Source organism: Rhipicephalus sanguineus, chromosome 1 (assembly GCF_013339695.2).
Source record: "Rhipicephalus sanguineus isolate Rsan-2018 chromosome 1, BIME_Rsan_1.4, whole genome shotgun sequence".
In the NCBI taxonomy this organism is placed as follows: domain Eukaryota; kingdom Metazoa; phylum Arthropoda; class Arachnida; order Ixodida; family Ixodidae; genus Rhipicephalus; species Rhipicephalus sanguineus.
Genome location: NC_051176.1, coordinates 238866941 through 238886624, shown reverse-complemented (window position 1 = coordinate 238886624; position 19684 = coordinate 238866941). Strand labels below are relative to the sequence as shown.

The 19684-nt window shown below is 48.6% G+C and overlaps 1 protein-coding gene across 3 annotated transcripts in view; it reads left to right on the top strand.

Moving 5' to 3' along the window:
- Positions 1–19684, top strand: part of LOC119375239 (zinc finger homeobox protein 4) — a 252257-nt gene that overhangs the window by 113257 nt on the left and 119316 nt on the right. The window contains exon 1 of one of the 3 annotated variants that reach the window (XM_049420444.1): positions 15343–15361. The exons of 1 other annotated variant lie outside the window; for it this stretch is intronic. The gene's annotated coding sequence lies outside the window, so the exon portion shown is untranslated. Of the gene's footprint in view, positions 1–15342; positions 15362–15853; positions 16166–19684 lie in introns of those variants that run through there. One more of the 3 variants, XM_037645423.2, reaches the window with a different exon arrangement.

Genomic DNA, 19684 nt, shown 5'->3' with positions numbered 1-19684 from the left:
TCGCGTGTACTTATTTCGAAATTAATACAAAACAGCGCCCTGTTGCTTGCGTGTTGTTTCACTGTAGCAATTCATGATCACGCAGATTTTGTGCGTTATGGGGTCGCTTATTGGATATGGTGTTATGTTGATGCTCGGGATGTAGCGTCGGTAATTACCAACGACCGCGGTGACGCCCCCCCCCCCCTCACCACCCACCCCCTTTTAGAAGAAAAAAAAACATAAACGCTGGTATATTGAACGCCAGGTTTTAAAAAACGGTACCTGTCCAAGTCTCTGTGAGGTTAAGCTTAATTTTTCAATGACACTGTTTTTAATATATTTAATTGTGTTGGTTCGTTTACAAGCTTCGCAGCCAATTGGACTAGTACTTCAGTGGCGGCTTTACGATTATCTTAAAGAAGAAACATTTTCTTGCAGTTTTAGCCTGGCATTTTTGCTATGGTGACAGTTAAACTGTACTTGATAATGGACTACAAACAAAATGGGGTGTATAAAGTACGAAAGAAGGGCAATTGTCCGAAGGGCTCGTTTCTATTGTTAGACACAGCCTAAGGAATCCAACAGAGAATTAAGCCAAGGAAGGCATCGGGGGCATTATCTATTTTTTAACTGTATCAATATAGACTTCTAAAAAGTACCTGACCAGGGACGACTAGAAGTTCAAATATGCGGTATTACAGGCTGCTTTCACAAGTGCCATTTAAATTCACAGTACGTGCCGATTTTTTTTTTTTTAATACCGACCTCTTCTCCTGTGTGTACGAGGCGAAAGAAGCGTTCGTGTGATCGGTAATTCCTAACAATCACTGCGGAATAACTTAAGAGACTCATGAATGCTCAGCTTCACTAATTTCGCTGCCCGTGTCCACTAAAACAGGCATTGCAGTCTCAGGACTAAAAATGAGAGAGAAATCAAGCTTCGTAATTCCTGCATTTACTTCCTCTGCTGACCCGAAGGTCGCGGGATCGAATCCCGGCCTCGGCGGCCGCGTTTTAGGGGCGAAGCTCCTTAAGGCGGCACCCGTTCGTCCCTCGTAGTCGTAGTAGTGCGTAACCAGTCGTAACGCTAGTACCAGATCTTGACCTCCAAGGTGGTGCCGGTGGGAGATTTTTCCTGTGCGTTGTTGAACAATAAAAAATTCGCAGCGTGCGCGTTAACTAAAAGCCGAATTCTTCTGTCTCTCATTCCCCATTAGCAGCCATTGGCATGTTCCAGTAGGAAACGTTAGTAGAAGTAGAAGTGTAAGTGTTAGCTAAAAGCCGACTTCTTCTGTCTCTCATTCCCATTAGCAGCCATTGTTTACCTCCAAGGTAGTGCCTGGTGAGATTTCTCCTGTGCGTGATTAAACAATAAAAATTTTGTTCAAAACGCCGTTGATTGATGAAATAAACCAACGAAAGACGCCAGATGTTTTCTAAAAGCAAAACGAAAGAACGCCAGATGTTTCTAAAGCAAAACGAAAAGACGCCAGCTGCTTAACGAAAGACGCCAGATGTTTTCTAAAGCAATGGTTTTTCTAAACAATGAAAATTCACAGCGCACATGTAAAATTAAAGTGAGCTGCAAGTCGTCATAAGTCATCGAACCTTTAGTATAAACGCGCCCGATCTCACGTCGGTGATGATGTACTGGGCAGAATTCACGGAAGATTCACGGTTTACCGATGAACCTCCGCAGCTTCGCCCACTCATCATCATTCACTCCGTGGATATGCTGTGATTTTTTTTATTCAGGCGTAAATGCCTGGGGCCCGTGTGTTTAGATTTAGGCGCACGCTAAAGAGCCCCAGGTGGTCGAAATTTCCGGGGCCCTCCACTACGGCGTCCCTCGTAATCATATAGTGGTTTTGGGACGTTAAGCCCCAACAATTATTGTTATTGCATTTACTTTCTGGAGACATTGGTAATGTACTCTTAACATCGCCTATTAATAAGTGCCTGAAAAGTATTGCCGATCTCTGCTTTCTCTCTCTGTTTCACTTTGTAAGCGACTGCACACGCCACATGTGATTGACAAGTCCACTTCGTGGTCTCCTTGCTCACATCGAAGGTGTCATCTGCACTTCCGTCATTCTGCCGCGACGTCGTGTGGCCGAAACGTCTCTCGGCTAAGCCCTTCGATTACCTTCCGCGCGGCACCATTTGGCCAGTTCCTCCGCGCCAGCGATGCGGTCCAGGCGGCGGCTCGGCTCGGCGCTGTACGAAAACGCGATTGTGAGCCTTGCGTAATCAGCGGCGCCCATTTCAGATCTCGTCGCGCGGCCTCCGAAAAAGGCTCGGGGCCCGCCGAGCGGAACCGAAAATCCTATAAAATGTAGCGATGACCGCGCACGGGCACCGACTATAGTACCACCGCACGGTGGAGAACATTCCTGCTGCCGAGTCCGTCTGAGCCGGAGCGGAGAAAACGTGGTGGGGCGGCAGGAGAGGCACACAAGAAGCCGCTCCACGGAAAGCGACTGCGAGACGGAGGGAGAGAAGCGCGCGCTATTGAGTGCGACGCCGACGAACGCACCGGGCCGGTGGAAAGAAGGGATTATAGCAAGCGCGGACTGCAACTTTCTTATGGCCTAATGACTGGTCATGTTCCGCCCAATGAGAAGCACCAATGGGTTCGCGACTGTCCGCGGTCCCCTATTTGCGCGCACCCCCCCAACTCCTGCCTGGCGCGCTAGGCCCCAATCGCGCGGAGAGCGCAAGAACAAAGGACGGCTGCTTTTGTCTCTTGCACCGTGCGCTGCGCGGCAGGCCCCTCCTGCCGCGCGTCTGTGACGTATGAACGTGTCCTGTGCCTTGCACTGGCCCCTAATGGGCAGGCCTTCAAGCGGCGCCGCTAAGTATATTTTCACGATTCCATTAGTGCCTCTCGCCGTGTATACACACACAGGCTACGCAGTTGTGCGCTCGCGCTCGGACTTTTCATTAAAAGGGGTCACTAGCCTTTGAGATCTGTCTCGGATAGGGAGCTATCGCGCCGGCCGCCTACTCTCTCGCTGCCCCCCCCCCCCCCACTTTTTTTTTTCTTTCTCCCGGTTGACTCGCGCTGCGCTTTCTTGCCCGCCGTGTGGCCGTTTTTTCTCTCTCGCCCAGGAACAGTGCCGGCTTTTTCCATCAAGAACCTCTTCTCGACCATATCCAGCCAGCCTCCCACAGCTCCTATCAGAATAGCTGGCGAACCTTCTCAGTGAAAGGGTGCTGGCATCAAGCTCGGTGAGCCACCGTCATCGGACTGCCTCACGCAAATCTTCCGAGAACCCGCGGCGGCTCCCTCGTCAGTTACATTATTCGTATCCCACTGGAGTGGAGGAAAATAGTAAAATACTGAGATATATAGGAAAACCGAGGAGCTAAATTTTTGTTTCTAGTTGTAGCGTATTAAGCAGATACAGTGGAGCCAGCAAAACAAAGTTTCGTTGTGTTTGTTTGCTCGATATGGATGGTAGGGGCTAAGAAAAGATCACAACCATACCTGCCCTTGATAAAGCCAGGAGCTCACAGGATAACTAAATAGGTCCGGACGAAGGAAAGTCGCTTGTATCGCGCAGCATCGCGTAGACTCAACCGGCACTGCGACTGTGTATCGCTAAAAACTGCGAGCGTGCTGTGCTCAACACGGTTTCTTACCGTTGGCCAGCGTTGCCATTATTGGGTCACTTGAGGCAGGGAGGTCAGCGAGATTAGGTAAAATATTGCGCGTGTGGCGCTCTCTTAGTCTCTCTTTTCCTATTTCTAGCTCAATGTAGGGTAGCGGACCGGAAGCTTGTCTGGTTGACCTTCGTGCTCCTTCATTCCTCTCTTTGCTCTCTCTCTGACTTTCAACGGCCGCAGAGGGGACTCGTGTAATGAAATGCTGGAGACCACTGGCGTAAATCACAGGGGAGTCAGGGGGGGTCAGGGGGGTGGAACACCCCTTGTATTGTCTCCCCTTAATATTTATCTTTGAAACGCCATATATTTGAATTGCTTGACAGTTAAGTAAAGTGCAATCAATTTTTTTTAATGCCTGTTTATTGTGTAGTGTATGTAGGTCTGTGTTTAATACCCTTCGGCTGTGCGAGACTACTGAAATCGCAACTGTCGCTTGACCGCTTCCGGAGAAGACTCAATAGAACAGTGCAATTACATGAGCTAGGAACCCATGCTTGTCGTTTTAAATTTTATTTCAAAGCATGATTTTAATTTTTATATAAATAAAGATAAAAACAAAATGGCTGCCATGGCAAGATGTGTGTTGCCCCTTGTGATTTAACTAAATTTACGCCACTGCAGGAGACGTCCAGTAAATGGCAATCCACAAAATAAGACATATGTCCTCACCTTGCCAGTCACCCTTAAATATGTTCGGCCTGAGCAACAATGACGGAATGGAAGCGGGAAGGTGATTTCATTCGGACTCCGGCCTAATCGCAAGGTGGATACGAAAAGAGACTGTCTTTCTGAGGAGGACTTTAAGGGTGAATCACATGAAAATGCTGCTATGCAAACATTTCCTTCGTTGGGAAACATCAGGCAGGTATCACGCTGATTTCATGAAATGGAAGTTATTTTGGCGAGAATAACTTGTTAATATAAAACGAGCTGCGCGATTCTATATGCACCTTCCAGGTATGGGGGTTCGGATTATGTGTCCCATATAATACATGGGTACTCCAATTTTGAGCGAACTAGGATTTTCAGTAAATGAAGTCGTACTGATTTGCAAAACGTTCTGTTATGTAATACAGTTAGGGTTAGGCTATAAATTGGTCATCTCTCGTTATCCTGTCTTTAGAACTAAAAAATATATTTTGGGGTTCCACGCGCCAGAACCACGATATGGTTATAAGGCACGCTGTACCGGCGGACTCGGAATTAATCTTGGCGCCCTGTAAATCCTTAACGTGCTTCTAAATCAAAGTGCCGGAACTCTTCTCTCTCTCTTTCACACGTGATCTCGAAATCAGCAGTCTTTATGGATCAATAGAGATTTACTTGTGATTAGTTGTGATAGCTATAGGTCTTATGCTACGGCGTCTTTCCTCGCGTAACCTTGTTTATAAACTGGTTCCCTTGTGTATGTTCAAGCGCGCATTGCACGCAACTCGAGATTCAGCTTCAAAATAAGTAAAGTGTGCTCGCGCAATGTATTTGTAATCTATTGACGCAAATGTTTGGCTTCGTGCCTCCTCCTCCTCCTCCACCTCCTTTACTTCTATATCTTTAAGAATGTAAAGGTGTTTATTGGATGCTGGCGTAAAGGTCGAACGGTAGCTCAAACAACGGCTCAATTCACGGACCCCGCGCACGAGCGGCGTCCACGTGCAATGCACGGTAGGGACAGGCCCACTAGATGGTGCTTGAGAGGATGCCCCACTGTATCGCGTTACTCTTCGCTACAAGAAACAAGTTATGTACTAAGTGTCGCATGAGCAGTGAAGTAGCTTTTCAAGAAACGAAGGAGAGGGAAAAAGAAAGAACAAGGCAAGTTACACTCTCTCATAAAACACTACTGAGGCACTTTCGTTGAAAAGCATTGTTTTTCACCATTTCTCACCAATACAGTAGTCAGGTGTTCACTGTGTGTGTGTGTGTGTGTGTGTGTGTGTGTGTGTGTGTGTGTGTGTGTGTGTGTGTGTGTGTGTGTGTGTGTGTGTGTGTGTGTGTGTGTGTGTGTGTGTGTGTGTGTGTGTGTGTGTGTGTGTGTGTGTGTGTGTGTGTGGTGTGTGTGTGTGTGTGTGTGGTGTGTGTGTGTGTGTGTGTGTGTGTGTGTGTGTGTGTGTGTGTGTGTGTGTGTGTGTGTGTGTGTGTGTGTGTGTGTGTGTGTGTGTGTGTGTGTGTGTGTGTGTGTGTTGCTTCGCTCTATAGAGGCGCCTGGTCCTCCGAGCCGGGAAAATTGGGAAAGGTTCCGCCGGCTGTTCTCCCGGCTTGAACTAATTTATCGCGATAGCAACATCCTCTTACCAGTGACGCACTGTCGTTGCGCTCGAGAACGACTTTTTGATAATATGCGTCCGCTACCGCATTACTTGATTTGGCCTCTGGAATTCCGACAAAGAAGCCACCACTGTTACCGACCGCGTAGCGCACATATCTCAGTGAAAACTGTCAATCGCAAAATGTCGCGTTATATGTATTGGTCAGGGGCGTAGCCGGGGGTGGGGGGAGGTTGAAACCCCTCCCCCCCGAAATTTTTCGATTTTGCATGCGCACACACGCACACATACAAACGCACGCACGAACATACAAAAAAGGTATGGTGGAACCCCCCCCCCCCGAAAAAAATGTCTGTCTACGCTTCTGGTATTGCCACATGGTTAGCGGTGTCCGGTTCCCAACTGCACGTTGCGGCAGGGTCATCAGTTTGACTCCTATACACGGAATCTGTTGACGTGGAGCAGGTGCTGGTCTGAATGGCAACTTGTCCCGAAGTGTCATAGGACTAGAAAATCTCGACGAAAGAATGTGCTGCTTTCAGGATTAGTTGTTCTGTACTAAAGCCTTTGATTTATATCTGTTGCATATTTTTATTTCTATTTTTTGTGTCCCTTTAAGACAGTGAGCTCTGCGACCGTTTTCTCTTTGAATATTCATCCTATATAGGCATATAATCGCGAAATTAACGATCATCGACTTTATAAAGAACATTTCGTCCCTCTCGACTGATTTATTGTTGATTTGTGATATTCGGTCAATGGTCTATCGCTTACTTCACAGCACACATTAAAGAATTAAAAATGAAGAGCTGCCTTTTCATCACAAATTAGTATATGTTGAGCCACGTCCGCTAACTACTTATGATACGAAGTAGGCGCATCGAACAAAAGGTTAAGGTGCTGATCCACTTCTTGCCTATTTATTTGCTGAATCGCATGTTTTATAGCTCTTAGTGGCATAATAGTTTTGTTGTTGTTAATGATTATGATGAGAACGCTGATTATAGCGAATGTGATAATGACGAAATAATGCTATGCCTTTTACATGAGCCGTACAGATTACAATCGCTTTAGCCCCGAGGAAGCATAAGGAAATAATAATAATAATAATAATAATAATAATAATAATAATAATAATAATAATAATAATAATAATAATAATAATAATAATAATAATAATAATAATAATAATAATAATAATATCTGAGGTTTAACGTGCCAAAACCACGATATGATTATGGGGGACGCCGTAATGGAGGGCTCCGGAAATTTCGACCACCTGAGGTTCTTCAACGTGCACCTAAATCTTAAGTACACGGGCCTCAAACATTTTCGCCTCCATCGAAAATGCAGCCGACGCGGCCGGGATTCGATCCCGTGACCTTCGGGTCAGCAGGCGAGTGCCATAACCACTAGACTACCACGGTGGGGCACATAAGGAGATGTCTTTCTTTTGTTTTTTTATTTTTAAGAAAGGCAACCGAGCGAATATATTTACATTTGCTGTTCAAGCACAGCGACAGCTCTCGGGCTAAGTCATACCTGCCATAAACCTTGCTCAATCTTGTGTCGATATGTGCTCAAGTCAGTGGCGCAGGTGGCACACCGGGCCCGTGCAACCCCCCCCCCCCCCAACCGCCACCCGATTTTTTTTTTTCTCCCATGGGATTCAGAGCACAAAATGACACTCGACCACACTTACCTGCCTGGACCCCACGTCGGATCATGGGGGCTAAAGCTCGATGAATACTCAAGAAAACCGGTATTGCGTTCCTGAGTGGTTGAAATAATTACCAATTAAGCATTAATTAATGATTAGGCGTTCAATTTCAAGCTTCCCGAGTGGAAAGGACTAAACAGTGAACTAGAGACATATGTAAAGCTTCAAAAAGGATACCTGCAAAGTGCATATGGCGATAGTGTGTAAGTTGCAATGTGCGTACGATATTGCAAACTGTACGCGACGGGGCCACTTTACGTTTGAACCAGGGTTGAAGAAATACAAGAGTACCCGCACAAGGCCTGCTCGGTTCGTGCAAAGCTTCTTGGAACATTCATCTGTATGCCCTGCAGAAATATAGTTCTGAAATCACCTGTACTGCTGAGAATACGGATGACGGAAGACCGTAGCGAATCAGCATGGGTGTGCTCTTTTAAAAGCCAGTCAGTACAACGAAACATTTTACGTTAAATTCCACCGTTCAACCAGAACGCCCCCGCACTGCACCGATTGCTGCTTGCTGGTTGGCGTCATCTAGTGGCCCAAAAGCTCCCTACTTTGACATAAGTCGACCATCGGCTCGTGCACTGCTTGGAAAGTTTTGATACGCAAACTTCTCAACGAGTTCCGCCGCCCAAACGACTTGAGAATAATGTATCGCAATGTTTTGTTTATTTTGGCCGTCTATTCACGATCTTATATGTTAGTCTAGTTTTTGTGCAAGTTTGTGTTGGGGGGGGGATGTCGAAGAACAAGAAACGCTAACATGACACGAATTTTTTCACAAATTTTCTCTGTCTCACGAGTCTTTGCTTACTTAGCCGATCCTTGATTTTTTTTTCCCCATCAAACACCGCGGCCGTGCCGGTTTCGTGCACCGTGCGCATTGCCTCCTCAGCAGCGCAAGCACAATACGCGCTCATCACGCGCCATTCATGATTCACACGACTCGGTTGTATGCGGAGCTGGTGTCGCCATCTCCATTGAGCTTCCAAAAACGGCTCTCCGCTGCTCGCGCCGTTTAGCTTTGCTTCTGAAAGTGTTGCCTTCCGTTTACATTTGTGAAAAAAGTTTTCTCTTCCCTCCCCTTTCCCGCTCTTTAAAATAGAGGCCCGCCGCATAAAAGTGCGCGCCGGGGTGGGGAGCGCGAGGCGTATCGATTCGTGGCGAACGGCAGGCAAACGGGCACAAACGAGCAAAATATAAAGACGGCGAGCGAGAGAAGAATATAGCCGGACGCTTCCTGAAAGAAGCAAAGAAAAAAAAATTTGAGAGGGCGCCGAAAACAAAAATCGAATAGACAAGAGGATGGAGGAGGAGAGCGGAGCAACGGTGTGGACTTCGTTCGAGAGATGGCGCTAGCTGTCGCGATGTCTTCCCAGTTCCCTCTTTTTTTCTTCTTCTTTCTCTTTCACGTTCTTCCTTTCTGCTCCTGTCCTGTTCTTTCACGTCTTTGGTCTACGGACTCTGTCCGTTCGCTTGTTCTTGATGTTTGTTTCGCAGCTCGGCTGTGTATGCCCGCTTTTTGGAGAGACCGGGGACTTTGCGAGGGGAGCACAAAAAGAGAATGATGGATCGCCGCCGCAGCTCTTGTTAGGGGTGCAACCTTAGCGTAGAAAAGGGCGTTGTATGGGATGCAACGTGACAGTAAAAAACCACCTTTCCTCCCCCATATTTTTTTCTCGCCTTGCTTTTGTTTATTTCTTCCTCCCTTCGTGTCCTAATGGTTCTTCCGAAATGAAGGGGGTGTGTGAGACCTTTGAGTGGAGCTCCGCTACGTACTCTCCTGTTGGACCTGACCCACGCTGTCGGACACAGGTGATCGCGCTGTGGTTTGCTTCGAGCTCGGCGGTGGACCGCACGCAATACTTCCGCAGCCCATTCCACTCACTCCTGCTCCGCCACTCCTAGCGTGTAGGCCGAAACGCCAACATTGGTCTAATTCTTCTTCACCTCCTTCAGCGTCCACCTTATTTCGGCCGTTTCCCGCTCTATCTCTTGCTTGCTAAACTCCGGCGCGTCCTTTGACGGCGCAGTGCTCCACCGCCCACCCAACCCGTCCCTGTTTTCGCAGCGCACGTCTCTGAGCCGCGCATATCTCATTGCAGCGAACGAAGAACCCCAAAGTCCGCTTACATCTCTACTTGGACCCGAGCGGCTAGCGTTACGCTAGCGGAACGCAAGCCAAGTGGCCTGCCAACTCTGTGTAATGGTCTGGTTGAGGCACATCGCAAAAGTTCGTGAAGACTACATGGTTCGTCCTGCGGCCAGTTGTATATGAACGAGACACGCAACAAGTCTGCAACAGGCTTTCAGCCGGCTCCAACAGATCGAACAGCCAGCTTTTCCATGCGGTTGTCCGAATCGGCTGCGTTATCGGTGCACATGTGCTTCCTACTCTAAGATGCATTATGCACGGCCACAACACATATGCGCCCGACAGCCTGAACAGCTATACCTCGCGATCATAGGCGTGCGCACAGGGGGGGCAGGGGGGCGCCCCCCCCTAATCACCTAAGAGGGGGGGCGCAAAATCTGCCCCGTACATTGACCCTTCTAGTCACCTAAGAGGGGGGAGGGCGGCAAAATCTGCCTTATACATTGACTTAGTAGGGTGGGGGGGGGGGGGGCACTGCGATGAACCTTTGCCCCCCCTAATGGGGAACCATGCGCACGCCTATGCTCGCGATAGCGTTAGTTCATTTGCCTCAATAATTCCGGTCACTTGATGCCTTTTGTGTGATTTTTGTTTCATGTTTGAGCTGAACGCGTGTGCTCTACGCTATCGCTGCTCAGTGGGCAAAGTTAGGGTGCCTTGATGCGCGTTTTGTTGCGCGTTGCGCACACATCGAGGCACACTAGGCAAAGTAAGACTCTTTGCGGGCGGAGAAATTACAGTTACCAGTATAGACATGACCTAATGCCAGATTAATTGGTGCTCCTCGACACCCCGCGTCTACAAAGCAGCTATATGTTTGCTGTCAATCCGTTCGTCCTTTCAAACCCGTTAGATCAGGCTTGTTGCAGCACCTACTAAACTGTACCACTCTGCGAGTAACGATGCATAATCTTTTTCTTTCCTTTTTAAGGCGAAAGCCTTAGATGCCTCGTCAAACGAGAAAATTGACCGTCGGCGTCCGGCGGCGTCCCGCGTCGGCGACGTCATTACGAGTAAGGAAAAAGAAATCATCACGTAATGACGTCTCCATATGATGTCATCATAACGTGACCTAGCGCCATAACTTGTGACATCATTGTGATTTCACTATGATGTCACATAACGTGACGTCACATGATGACGTCATCACATGACATCTTCGCTTGGTCAAAGCTGGGCCGATCACAGAGGCAGTGCATAACCAGCTGAGGTGCAGAAACCTTGTCGCGCCTGCGATCATTGAGGCAGTAAGAAAACCACGTGAGGTGCAGAAATTTCTCAGATGGGGGCGGGCAGGCCCGTAGCCAGGAATTTTTTTCGGGGGGGGGGGGGGGGGGCACTTGCTGAAAGCCTTGACTATTTGAAAAAAAAACACCTATTTTCATGATTTATTTTCGATAAAATGCCATGTGTCATCAAAACTTCGGGGGCGGGGGTGGGGGGGCTCTGCCCCTTCCTGGCTACGGGCCTGGGGCGGGGCATGTTCAATACATAGACTGGGAAGAAAAACAAAGAAGAGAATGGCTTTCGTCTTTCAGTCGTTTTAGGTTCCAGTTGTCGTAATCATAAGGGACCCTGTGAGTTTTTTTTAGGGGCGAAGCTCCTTAAGGCGGCACCCGTTCGTCCCTCGTAGTCGTCGTGGTCGTAGTAGTGAGTAACAAGTCTTACGCTTTGACCTCCAAGGTGGTGCCGGTGGGAGATTTCTCCTGTGCGTTGTTGAACAATAAAAAATTCGCAGCGTGCGCGTTAACTAAAAGCCGAATTCTTCTGTCTCTCATTCCCCATTAGCAGCCATTGGCGTGTTCCAGTAGGAAACGTTAGTAGAAGTAGAAGTGTAAGTGTTAGCTAAAAGCCGACTTCTTCTGTCTCTCATTGCCATTAGCAGCCATTGTTTACCTCCAAGGTAGTGCCTGGTGAGATTTCTCCTGTGCGTGATTAAACAATAAAAATTTTGTTCAAAACGCCGTTGATTGATGAAATAAACCAACGAAAGACGCTAGATGTTTTGTAAAAGCAGAACGAAAGAACGCCAGATGTTTTTCTTAAAGTGTAGTAGTAGTAGTTGCATGTACCACCTTGCCCGATCGTCAACGGGCGAGGTGGACCGGCAACGGCGCGAGGACCCTGCCGTACGAGAGTTAAATCACACTAAAAGACATACTTTGCGGGTGATACACTCTAGTGAGCTTTAAACTTTTCGTCTTAATGTACATGATAAAGAAATTATTTCTACGAAAAACGCAAGGCACACCTTGAGCAATATGTTTGGTTTTGGGACGCTAATTCGAACCATGAGGCGATGCGAAGCCGGAGCACTTGCACGATTGCGTTCCGTTGGCTTTCGTTGGGCATGCGCGTCGTGGAACGCGCGTCCTGTCTTCCCTCTAGCCTTGCCTTTAATTCGCACAGGGCGAGCGGGGAATGCGGTCGCTCTTGGCGCTCTTTCGCTCGGGAGCGGACTTCTTCCTTGCATTTCACCGATCACAAGTGATAATGAAGGGACCACGTAAACCAACAGTACAATAAAAGTTTGATGTTTAATATATACACGATGTTTCACACTCTTTATATTATGTACTGGGCGCATTTCACGGAAGAGTTTCACGGTTTACAGATGATTCCCTCCGTAGCTTCGCCCCACTCATCATCATTCACCCTGTGGATATGCTGTGATTTTTTTCTTTTTTCCATCAGACCGCGAGCGTTATTTCAGATGTAGAAACAAGACAATGAACGGTGCGTTTTAATGAGGCCACAGCTCATTCTAAAACAAGGATGAGGGAAGATGACGTAGAATGAACAGAAGGAAAGGAGCGAACGTAAATATCGCGCAGGCCCTCTGACAAAACAGTGCACCTGAACGTGGCACTCTTTCGCACTTGCTTCTTAGTAGCTCAGATGCATTTTTTTTTTTTTTCGTTTGACCTGTTCTACGATACCTGAATAAAGTGCCTGCTTGGTTAGACCACAAGGGAGGGCAGAGATGGTCCACTTGCACGACGAAGACTGGGCGCGTTATACGAAGGAGCACCGCACTGCACTCACTGCATTCAATTCCTTTGCGTCCTTGCTTCTGCCGATTCAGCCGACGTAGCCCGCAACAAAATCTGTAGGAGACGCCTTCGGGTTGTTTTGTGCACCTCTCTCAGCGTCCTCCTCCGGTGCATTACAAGCTTGTGATGGGTAGAGGCGAGTTCGCGTAACTATCACTCCTTCCCTGTTTTCAATATAAACAAATAAAAATCGAAATCTTGAAGAACTTTCTCTTAACAAGTGTTGCATACTATAGAGTACAAGTAACTTGTAAGCACATATTATCGATATTGCTGTTAATAATAAGCGGCATATATCGCAAAGTACTCGCCAATTACCACGCACATCACTTATTTTCTTTTACTAAACTCAAGGCTTCTCCTTATCTCCCAAGCGGTGATGTCTTTTGCTCCAACGAGATACCCAAGGATTTCGTGGTCTTCGTCCCTGTTAGCGGCGACGGCAAATCTCTCGATAGCACATGAGTGTTTCGGACAAGCACACCAAAGATGTCTACAAATGGGAGCTGTTGCATCATAGGTGAACATCGGTCGCAGTAAATATAGCCGAGTTGTCAAAGTAAGGACTATCGGTTTATATATAGTTGCCGACTACGCTTCTTACGGTCAGTTATCGGCGTTGTTTGATATGTATTATACATTCAAGGCCATAGTGAATACAACACGAACGAAGGCGACGTACAACACGCAATAGTAATTATTATTATTATTATTATTATTATTATTATTATTATTATTATTATTATTATTATTATTATTAAATCAAGAAATTGCATACCACATCGTGAAACGCTTGCCAGTTTTCGTTATGATAATGTCATGGCATTCCCTGTGCTGTCAGTGGCGGAAGTGGCTCAACCATTTAAGGTGCGATGAATGGCATGCTTTATAAATGTGAGATGTCGATTGGATCACATGTGATGGATTACTTTGTGATGGATGTCACAGATTACAATGCCATCCTTCTGAGCTGATCACCCAAGCATTTGTTCCAAGGTGAAAATGCCATGCTTTAGATTCTACGCCTGATGCAGTGCTTAATGTGCAAATTCGACCAGGCTGTAATCGATTGCCCGACCGTGTGGTTCCACTGCTTATGCCCGTGCCACACGGGCACAATCAGCTGCATTAACTTCTTAACGCCTTACGTCTTAATGCTGTTTGCGTGATGCCACACGCACAAACCTAATGCCATTCACTTCTTAAGGCGTTCACCAAAATTCATTCGACTGCGATATGCCTGCTTTTGTTGCCTTATGGTCCCAGCCATTTAAAATAGCGTTTCTCGTGTAACAAAAAAAAAGTATGCATAACTTTCAACCACGCTCATATCAGGAGTCTTTCATGCGAAATTCTTCAGATTGGCGTTGCAACGGCTGCGGCATGACAGGCGCCATGTTTCGTCTGGGATGCGGATTGGACATGCAATGGCCGAATTTGATATGGTCGGTTGCAACGCTGCAAATGACAGTGGCAGACTGGTGCTAACGGCTCCATAGCATGCTTATTTCTTCATTTCACTGGTCTTGAACGCAGCATAAACTCGTAAATTAATCTATTTTTTATTATTAGCTTAAAATTGCTTACATAAGACGCTGTTATCGACATCATCGGGACAAATGTCATTAGATTTGGACGTGTGGCAGGCAAAACAAAACATCTCATTCAGGAAGTAACTTAAGGACTGACTGTCACTTGTGCCCGTGTGGCAGGGGTTTACACTCATCCTGCAAGAAATGACACCCATTGAGCAAAATATGGAAGTGCTGCTGACCCGCAAGCTCACACTCAAGCCTCTGGCGACCCACTCGGAGCCGTCTGCGTCAAAAGCATCGTCATGTGTGGACAGCGAGTGGCAGCGCCCAGAGGTGCGGTGTTCAGACCACGCGCCGGTTTCGGTAACGAAGTGACGTAATGCTCATATATGGGGGGGGGGGGGGCGCCTCCGGCGTCCACCGAGGGCGAGAGAATGCCGCCGCTTAATAACAGACAAAAACAGGAGCGACCTCAACCGAACTGATCGATTCCCGATCAATAATGCGCTCGCCCTCGGGACGCCTTCTCCTCGGCTTAAAAAGGGGAGAGAGAAGGGTGAGAGTCGCCGGAGGAGGGGAATTAAATATGGCGACGGCGGCGGCGGTATCTGTCAAACTTGCATGTTTTTGCACATGTGCGCGTGCGCGCGCCGCCGTCTTTGTTGCCCGCAAGAGACAATAGATGGCGGCGCGAGCCCGGGCGCCGGCCTAGGTGTCGGAGGCGTCTCATAACCAGCCCGGAGCGCAGGGTCCCGGCGCACATTCGCGAGAGACCCTGGGAGAGCGGGGGGGCTCCGTCGGCGCATTTAAAGCAGCCAGCTGCGGCGCGCGGATTTTTGGCCCGCTCGGGATAACCCGCAGCCGCCACGCTGGATTGCTCGGTCTCGCTGCTGCTCCACGTGCTCCGGCGGCGCTCCGCGTGGGAGTCGCCCGTCGCCCTGGGAGCTGCCGTCGACGCGCCGGCATGCTGCGGCGAGGAGGTAAGCCGCCGTACGAGCCGGAAGCACGTTACTGCTCGCGGAAGTCTGTCCGCGCCTTCCCCGTAGGGACTTTTCTGGGGACTGTCCGGTTCTTTATGCAACTTTCTTTCCTGCTTTTTTCGCCTCCGTTCGAGGCCCCGGAGTCATTGGCCTGTCCGCTCGGACGGACGGCGTTTGTCACGCGCTGTAAAGTGCGCGGGGCCCCGGCGCCTCTTGCGCGTCCCAAACTCGCCCCACAGGCGAGACAAAAGCGCGCGCGCGGTAGCGCATAATGACGGCGGCGGCAAACAAAAGCAGAGCTGCGGCGCGGCGCTCGCGGCGCGTCCCCGAAAATAATTGCGACCAATGAGCGCCAGCGCGCCGGAGCCGCGCCGCGCGTCGCCATTGGCTCGCGCCGCGCGCGTCGCCCTCCCCCTCGCGGCGCTCGCGAGGAATTAATTACGCCGGCCCTCGTCCTCCTCGCCCGCTCAACCTTGGCGTGTGTGGCCTCAGTCGTCGTCGGAGAGCTCTCGCGCGCGCTGTCTCGGCGCCGCTCCGTGTTCCTGCCGTAGCGCAGGCGCAGTGCAAGGTGTCGGCCACCCGCTGCCAGTCGATGCACGCCGCGCGCCGCGCTTGGATTAACGTTCCTCGATGTCGTCGCCGACGCCCCGTTGTGAACCTGTGAGGTGGTGCTCGAGCCGCGTCTTGGCGTGACTGGCCTCGCGTCGCTGTGTGTATGGCCGGCAGCCAAGATCCGTCTGGGATTGTACTACGGTGTTACGCTGGTGTTGCAGTTCCTAGCTGGCCAACGACGTCCAGTCGACGGTAACGTACCGACTTCTTTCTTCTTGGTCGTCGGCTGCATGCCGAGAGCGAAGAACTTTGTCCTCGGCTCGGCCTGGGGCTGTCGTCCAAATCAACTTCTCACGCCTCTTTCATTGTTGACGCGCTGACCGGCCTTCAGGCAACATTGCATTCAGTAACTATTGCGCATAATTACGTTTTCCTAACATTGAGTTTCGTTTCATCATTGCATATTGTGCTTCAATAGCTACGCAGTGTGAATCAAGCGATTATCCTTCATAGGTCGTCGTTGTATAGTGGACGATGTTAGGTCGTTTACTCGATGCGAAAGTAGTGGCGTGCTCTATGGCTCTGACCTTGTGGATTGATGTTTCGTGAAGCTTGGCTGTGGCCTCCAGTCATACTTTCCGTTTCTCAATCCACGTGCTCAAAGCAGCTGATGATGCGACCGCGTGGTTTCGTTTTAGGGACTTTAGGGAGCAGACCCTCGCCTCATAGGGACATCGGGAGAATTGCGTTTTCCCTAGTAGGGATGCCGCGACGTTCTGCCGCTCGCTCTCGCTGTTGAAAAGTTGTGTACTCATTGAAGTGACGTGCGCCAAACTGACCGAATAGTGGCATAAGTCAGAAACTGTTCACTCCGACGCAGTGAGCCACAGCCGTGTAAGTGTTCGCATTCTCGAAAATAATGTGGTCTCACGCTGCTTTCTGATGGCGCTTGCTACCGTTTTTTTCTTTGCTTCGGTCACCTTTCTTACATTATTTGGGATTTTCGTTGGTTCGGCGTCACAGCTTCGTTTTCGAAGTCATCCCACTGGTACACTTCTGCAGGTGTTATATTTTTAACAGCTTAGTAGAGACGTAAATGTTAGCTATAGTCGGAGAGGTTGCACGATGAGTTTAAAGGTCTGTTCACTGACAAGTATAAGGTACCTTCATTCTGTAAGTATGTTTTCTTGTAAGGATATATTCCAACCGGAAACTCATTCGCAGAATGCTTGGTGTGCACCACGAAGGCTTTTCAACAATTAATGCGGATATGTCACACTTCATCGTAAGCTCAGTGGTATATTTTTCTAGTACACTATACTCAGCGGTGTACATACAGAAAGGGGCACACGAAAGAAGGAAAGGCAGCGACGAGTGTTAAATGGAACGTATAGTTCGTTCGGCAAGTCTGTGGTCGAGATTATTGGGCTGAAAAATATATCTGCTCACACATGCGCAATGACATACTTTCAAACTGTCCTGTGGACAACTTGGAAAAATGTATGGGTTGTGGTTCAGGCTACGTGTTTTTGTGCTTTTCCACTGCGGTGCTTTGCCAGTGCCACGTTGTGCCTGGCGAAAGCATTGTGGTGGCATTTTCGGGGGAAAAAAAAGCACAAACCGAAAGGGGACCTCACGTGAGCTGCACGTGAAGTCCACTTAGGCACGGTGCCTAAGTGAGGCACCGTGCCTCACTTAGACACGGTGCACGTGAAGTCCACTTAGGCACGGTGCAGCTGCAAAACGCACAGATTAACGTCCGCGCAGTAAGCGGTTGGTGTCGTCATTGTCATGGCATCGAGTTGTGTACATAATCAACAAACATGCGTCCACCACGAAGGTGACAATGTGTTAGGACACAAGAATTCATTTCCAGTCGCCGTTATGAGAGCTCGCCTCGCGGTCGAGGCTCTAGTTCAACCTCTGGCTTCAAGCGAGTTGGCTGGGTTTTCCGCGTGATGTCACTGATTAGACGGCTAATGTCGTTTAAGTGAAGTTTACTGCTGGGCAAATGATGGTCAAGAGAATTTCCTCTCTTCAACGTCTGGGTCATCGCTCCTTTTTCCCCACCGAACAATACTGTTAATTAAAACAGTGTTAATTAAAACATTAAAACAATGTGTATTCTAAGGCAGTTCGTATTTGTTCAGTTTTTAATCCTGAAAGCGCTCTCGTTCTTAACATAGGCGTGTTATAGTACATACCGTGGTACTGTCCAAGTTAGCTATCAATCAGGTGCGTGCGTGTGTAGAAGTGTCAGTTGTGGCCTCAGGCTTCTGTCTTTTCATGTGTGACGTTAGGAACAGCAGTGCTGCAAAAGAGGGCTTGCAGTATCGTGTTTTTTGCGGCATAAATATTCGGTTCTTTGCATTTGTAAGTCTGACAATACAAGAAACGTACGGTTACATATGCGTGGACAGCAGATATTCTATAACAAAATCGCGTAGTGCGGCTACTTAAAGTGTTTTAGGGACACCGCGCCGAAACCACACATTTAAAGAGCTAAAAATCAGCGCTTGTCCTTGTCGTTTTTCTGTCTTTCTTCGTCCCTGTTTCAATAAGCACTGTTTACCTTGAATTGCCTAAAGTTCTAGTTTACCAAGTTAAATTCAGACAACGTTTTGTTGCATCCTGACACTAAGCGAATCTCCTATGAGATGTGTTCGGCGCTAACCGAATAATTCAAGAGGTTTCCATACTACTCATCATTGCTTTCGTGCGTGCCTTATTTTCTCATTAAGCTGAAAGTGTTGTAATTTTATTTTTTCTGCGAAGTCGTCGTCTATGCTGTTTAAATCAAGTTGACAACAACCAGAAAAAGTCAGCTCAGCAATGATTCAACGCGCAGCTGGCGTGACGATTTAATCCACTATGTCTGCGCGCATGCCTTTTGCGTGTTACCTCGGCGTCTCTTTTAATATACGGCGATAGCTCTCGGGAAAAGCCCATACATGGAATTCCTTACCGCGGCTGTCGTCTCTGCGAACTGTAACTACCCTTCGTGGTCGTTGTAGCAGATTGTCCCGCAAAAAAGACCCGTACGTCTTCTGCAGGCCGCGCAGAGGCAGGACGACTTAATTTCAAGGACTAAGCTTGCTTTTCATGGCGACACCATTACACTGTTTTCGTAGAAATGCACCTATCTCAGCGCTCGTCATGTCGGACAGACACTTCGTTCTAGCATCGCTTTCCGCGAGATGACCCTATATTTCACGTCGCCGAAATCCCCTTAACACACTTCTCCACCGAAGTCACTTTATGTGCACGTCTGTGGTGCTTCGGAAACTTTTTTTATCCAATGCATCTCTTTCCGGCGTGCATTGCCAGTCCCGTAGCAGGGATGTGTTGATTTGCTGTGTGAGTAGCCACGTAGGGTGCGGAGGTGTCTCGTGACGAGCGCCCTGCGGCGCTCAGGGTGCGGCTATTCCGTAAGCAGAGGCTTGCCTGCCAACGCTCGAACCGTCCTCGTCATCCAGCTGAAGGAGAGCTGTCAGAATTTGCAATTAAACCGCATACACGCGTAATCAGAAAGCGTCATCTCAAAGCGTCGTTAATCGGACGCCCGTAACACGAGACGGCTCTGAAAGGGGCTCGCGAGACCGCCTGCTGCGGCGTAGAAGTGTCCCTCCTTAGGTGGCACCCGTATACGCTCCAGTTACGGAAGCACCAATTATATCCGCCTTGGATTACGAAACGCATGCTTAAATGTCAACTGGTGTGAGGTTTGTCGCCGTGCCCGAGGAGCGCGGAAGGACGTCACCTCCGGCGAGC